The sequence below is a fragment of the Gracilinanus agilis genome, chromosome 2 (genome assembly GCF_016433145.1).
Source record: "Gracilinanus agilis isolate LMUSP501 chromosome 2, AgileGrace, whole genome shotgun sequence".
NCBI classification, from domain to species: domain Eukaryota; kingdom Metazoa; phylum Chordata; class Mammalia; order Didelphimorphia; family Didelphidae; genus Gracilinanus; species Gracilinanus agilis.
Window position 1 is genome coordinate 677,539,640 of NC_058131.1, and position 6,000 is coordinate 677,545,639.

General features: G+C 41.5%; 1 protein-coding gene across 1 annotated transcript in view; it reads right to left on the bottom strand.

The window, feature by feature from the left end:
- CCDC33 (coiled-coil domain containing 33) overlaps positions 1-6,000 on the bottom strand; it is a 181,312-nt gene that overhangs the window by 103,758 nt on the left and 71,554 nt on the right. The gene's annotated exons all lie outside the window — the stretch shown is intronic.

Here is a 6,000-nt window from a genome sequence, read left to right on the forward strand (position 1 = left end):
CTTTACTAGAGCTCTTGAAATAGAGAACAGATGATTCCATTAGGAAAGTCCTAGACTAGGATTCCTGCATTGAGTGGGATGGTCTTCGATGTCCCTCACACTTTTTGTGCTGAGATTAGATCATTCTGTTTTCTGCAAATAGAATATAAGTTCTGTGAAGAGAGGAACTTTCACTTTCCCCCTCCCCTATGTATCTCTGGGACCTAGGATGGTGCCTAGCATATAGGAAGTCTTGAACAAATGCTTATTGATTATGTCACATTCATTTCTCCTCCCTCTCAATAGTCCTTAACTAGGATCCTAGGTTCCTTATCACACTCAGGGAGAAACTACTTTCTGTTAGAATGAGAAGAACTGATTGTACTCTTCCCCTTTTAGAGGTGGTTGCAGTATGAGGGAAGCATTTAGGGTAGGGGAAAATGCCGAATTTCAATGGAAAAAACTTTAATGAAAGGAAGATGAGGATTTTTTAGGGGAAACAAAGAATACAGTTTGGGAAATCAGGCTGAGATGGGACCTCCTTGCTATTCCTCAAATCACTCCTTGTAGGTGTACTCACTTTCCCTTCTCCCTTAGAACTCAAGCTGTCCTCAGAGGAATCTGGCATTTCATTTGTGTTTGAGCCTGCTCTCCATTCCCAAACTTGGCTTTAGAATCAGTTTCCATATCTTGGTGCTACAGAGGGTGGGAGAGAGTGAAAATTCACTGGCCTATCCTCTTTCTCTCCCAGCGTCTGGACAGTGAGAGTGATAAAAGAGAGAGACAGAGAGGGTCAGAGAAAGAGTGAGAGTGAGAGAGAAGGAGGGAGAGAGAGGGGGGCGGGAAGGAAGGGAGGGAGGGAGAGCTTGCTATCTTTTCTGCAGTTTATCCTTGATGAAAGTCCATTCCTAGGAAGCTATGAATCTAACAGTGGGGCTTAGGGTGGAATTTCAGAGCCTGGCAAGGGAAGTCCTTCAAAGATCTTTCAGATTTTCTTTCTGCATTCAGGAAAAATGACACTTACAATATGCTGGACCTGTGTCTAAGGAAATGAATATATGTCAAGTGTGGGAATAGCTGATTGGTATATATTTAAGGAACTATTTTGAGCACTGGCCTGCAGCTGCTAGATATGAATTAGAAAAAAAATCATAAAATGCCTTAGTTATCTCCTCATTCTTCCTCTAGTTAACATTAGAGAATGCCAGCAGAGTTTTCTTTACTCATCTACTCTCTAGAGAGTGCTTTGAAAACAGTTTGGGGAAAAGACCAGGGTATTTCTATGAATAGAATGAGAATTAGCTCACCCCAGTCATACTCTCCTAGGGATTGAAGATAAAAGGGAGAGGATAGTCCTTACTTCAAGACTGGAGCAACCATTGAGCTTTCCTAGGCTAAAAGGTTTCTATGGCAAGCATAGACCCCAGGACAAGACAGAGACCCAGACTTCATAATGAAAACAATAACAAGCAACTGTACTCTTTGGGAGTCAGTAGCCCAGGACTAAGTCTGGGTTCTGACACTTACTAATTGTGTGACCTTAGAGAATTCATTTCAGCCCAAGCCAGAGAGTGTCCCAATAGCATATATTCCATTATAATCATCAGGAAACAGAACATCTTGAACAAAGGAAGTTACCTCAAAAATAATGGGGAAATTGAATACTAGTAACAAATATATTGTAACCAGTTAATATACCAAGAGAATGGCCTGAAGGGTATATATACCAAGTGTCCCAAAATATGTACATATGTTTAAATGTACATGTATATCTGCATATATTGGAAATGTACATAGCACAGTGATGATGTTGAAAACCTATGAAATCCTAGGGCCCATCTGATTCATCCAAGAGTATGGTGTGTAGAGGGAGTTTCATCCCCTTCCCCTGGATTGCTGACCCCCTTCATCCCATTTTGTCCACTGGGCGCTGCATCCATGAACATGAATAGAATGGTGTGGATGTGACCCTACTGGGCGCTATTCCCTTGAAGGCAGCAGCAGAGCACCATTGAGTTAGCCAACCATGAGGAGGACCATGTGGTCAGAATTAGGTTAGATTAGGCTTAAATCTCTACATATCTGCTTTTTCTATTTCAAGTGATTATTAATGAACTTGATGGAAAATAAGAACTTGGATATATTAATTTAAATCTAACAATGGTTAGTGAATACTTGAATGTTTAAGTATTTATGTGAATTCATGTACATTTGTTTATTGCAGTATGTATGCATTTGAATGTGTTTATTAGGAACATAACCACATGTTTGTGTATCTGAGCATGAGGGTGTAAATATTTCTGCGTGTACAAAAAAGCATGTCAGTGAGTGTATGTTGGTGGGTGTGAATTGTGTATGTATGATAATAGATGCGGGTTATGTGATTTCTCCATATGTGTGTACAAATGCATACGTGAGTGGGAGCAGACTTGTGTGTCTATTTTTGAATGAATGTTTATGGATATGCATTTGTTGAGTATGTGTATAATGTATGAGCATACATGTGTATGTGTATGAGACACATATGCATGGTTGTGTGCATAAATATATAAATATCTATGTGTCTGTATATATTTGCATGAATGTATGGTTCATTAGTTCCCTTCCAAGGGACTGGAATTGCTTCTAGTGTCATTGTCCTAGCAGCCCCCCACCCCCAGCCTGGGTATCTTTTTTCCTTCTTTGAGATTCCTCTCTGAGAAGGGCTGTGCCTGCAGTGGGGGTGGGGAATGGGGGGAGGCGCTGTGGGAGGAAAGGAGGGAATGGAGAGCTAAAATCACAAGTCCCAGATCAAAACAATCATCAGTGAAATGAATTGGGCAGCATTTCCCCACATGACTAGGAGGGATAATTTAGTGAGGCCGCCAGCTGGAAGGAAAGGGATTAATTCTGCACTTAGAGCTGGTCCTGTGAATAATTCATCACATGGAGACCCCCTTGTGCCCAGACCCCTGGGCAATTATGCCAGGGACTGGCCAGACCTCTCTTCCCTTCCCCATCTCCCTAGCACTGCTGGCTTGAACCAAGTCGCATTTCCTGAAGGTGAAGGAAAATGCAGCCCAGGCTCCAATATGCCCCCAGGAGACTTTGGGATATTTGGGGAGAGGAAGAGAGGGAGGGAAGAGGCTAAGGAGCAGAGCAGATACAAAAACAAACTGCACTCTGAGGGAAAGTGATCCTTTATCTAGGTCAGAGTCAGGAGCAGCCTAAAGGAAAGTTGAGACCTTGTCCAAGTCTGTTTTTGGTGCCCTTCCCTCCTGTTTCTGCATGTGCTCTTCCCTTTCAGGGTCTTTCCTCCCCTGTCACTCCCAGCTCCCTATCCTCAGGCAGCCCTGGACAGTTGAGAGAGGAAGTCTCTGATAAACTCAATCATCTTGGAAAAGGTTAGGACTGAATGAACTTCCCCTTCTAAGAGGAATCACAGAACCTAAAGAGGGTAATTATGAACTGAGAGACTGTGGTGTCATGGGCAGAGCTCTGGACTTGAACCATTTCAACCCAGCTCAAAGTCCCATTTAGACACTTAACTAGATGTATGATTTTGGGCAAGTCACAAAACCTTTTGCCTTAGTTTCCTCATTTGTAAAATGAGAGGATTGGATTTAGACATCTTAAGATCCCTTCCCACTCTGTATCTGGGATTGTATGATAAAAGGGAAAAGGTGTTCCTAGGGGAATTTTGTTATCTATAAGGAACATTTCTATTGGGCCAGAGATTCCTTCCTGTCATCCTTTGCATCACATTGTGTAAGTGGATACCTACTTCACTTTATAGTAAGTCCACTTTGCTTCATAAACCACAAAGTTTTAGGTTTTGGCTTTAGGCCTCAGTGCTTTCTCCCTCACCCTGCATTCATCTGGGCTGCTCTGAGGATGGGTTGACACACACACTAAAGATGGACAGAGTGAAAAAATTCAGCCAAACAACTATTCTCTACATGTCAACATTAAAGAAGAGTTTCTTGACCATGTAAATGGATTTATTTCTCCCCCTGAATAACAAATTGTTCTGGTAAGAAAAAAAAAAGAGTCTTGAACCATTAGCTCAGACACAGGACTCATTCTCCATCATCACATGATCGCAAAATCGGATTGGAAAGGGGACCTGAGAGGTCTTAAAGATGTTTTTGAGCTTTCTCGTGTCCTAGATTCTTCTAGCAGCTTCTGCTGAGGCTTATCGTTTCCCTTCATAAAATAATGTTTTTAAGTGAACAAAATTAAATACACAGGGTTACAAAGGAAAATGGCTCTAAAATGGTGAAATAGGATTCTCAAAATTTTTTTAAAAGTCTGGTTCATGGATTCTAAGTAAAAAACCCCAGATCTACAATCCATTTCAAGTTGGTGTAGGAATCCCCTCTACAGTGTCCTGCCAAGTATTCATTCATCCTCATTCATTCATTCATTCAACGTGATTTTTGTTTAACTAGTATGATAGTTTGAGTAAGTCTGAGCTTCCCAGATACAAAAAGAGATGCCTGCCACCTATCATACTTTGTTTTGGACAGCTGAGAACTGTTTGTTGCTCACTCATCTGATCAGTTAAAAGGCACTGGTGAATCTCCTATTATAGTTTGATGCCATTGGGCACAGGATCGAAAGAGAGCAGATCCTGCCCCTGACTTAAGAGTAAGAGTGGCTCACTGGTCATATATCTTAGGTATGATATCTCAACATCCTTACAATTTAACATTCTCATCTTTTTTTAACCCTTACCTTCTGTTTTAGAATCAACACTGGGCATTGGTTCTAAGGCAGAACAATAGTAAGGGCTAGGCAATGGGGGTTAAGTGACTTGCCCAGGGTCTCATAAGTAGAAAGTGTCTGAGACCAGATTTGAACCCAGGACCTCCCATATCTGGATCTGACTCTCAATCCACTGAGCCACTCAGCTGTCTCCTTCACATTCTCATCTTGCAGATTCAAATAGGAAAGCCCAGAGAGGAGAGCCCTGCCCAGAATCACATAGCTAGTAAGTGACATATCCAGGTTTAAACCAGTCTGAATGGTCATAGGCAGAGAGTACACACATTAAAGGAGAACAACATGACTAAATATACTTATGTACATGATGTCTCCCTCTACAGAATGCAAGCTTTTGGAGGGCACGTACCACTATGACTTTGTGCCCATAGAGCTACCAGAGTGCTTGGAACATAGTATGGCCAGGTTTCTCTTAGTCCCAGTAATGAATCCCCTGAAGGATTTTATGTATTGAAATTCACACTATCTGAAGTTATAATTATGTAAAATGTGATAATTGGTTCCAGCCTAATGGAAATATGCAGTGAAAGCTGAACAATGTGCCACTTCAGAGGAAACATTATTCATACCAATCAGGACTTAGCAGTAGATACTTAATAAATGTGTGTTCATTGGTTGGTGGCTGAGCCATGATTGAAGTGCTTATCTTAGCAAGATTGGGAGAGCCAAGGTAGTTTGGAGTATAGACTCTAAGTGGTTGGTGAAAGTTGTCTCCTCTCTTTAAGATAACATAACAAGACTTCATATGGTGGAGGCGGGAGGTAGGTGGCCCAGTGTATTGAGAGCCAGGCCTAGAGATGGGAGGTCCTGGATTCAAATGTGCCCTTAGACATTTCCTGACTATGTGAACCTAGGCAAGTCAAACCTTTACTGTTCTTCTGTGGAATGAATACATAGTTTCTAAGATGAAAGGTGAAGTGTGTTTTTTTTAAGACTTCATAGAGGAAGATCACAGGAATGGGAGGAGTAAGAAAAGATCCTAGGAGGGACAATTCTATCTCTGATGCAATTTAAAACATCAGTCTTCCTACTCCCTTTGAAATCTCCTTTAGTTGTACTGAACTTGGACTTGGGGCTTAAGTTTAAGGAGACTCTCAGGAATAAGTGAATCTCTGCTTTCCTTCCATCTCTTTTTTTTCTCTTTCTTTCTTTCTTCCTTCCTTCCTTCCTTCCTTCCTTCCTTCCTTCCTTCCTTCCTTCCTTCCTTCCTTCCTTCCTTCCTTTCTTTCTTTCTTTCTTTCTTTCTTTCTTTCTTTC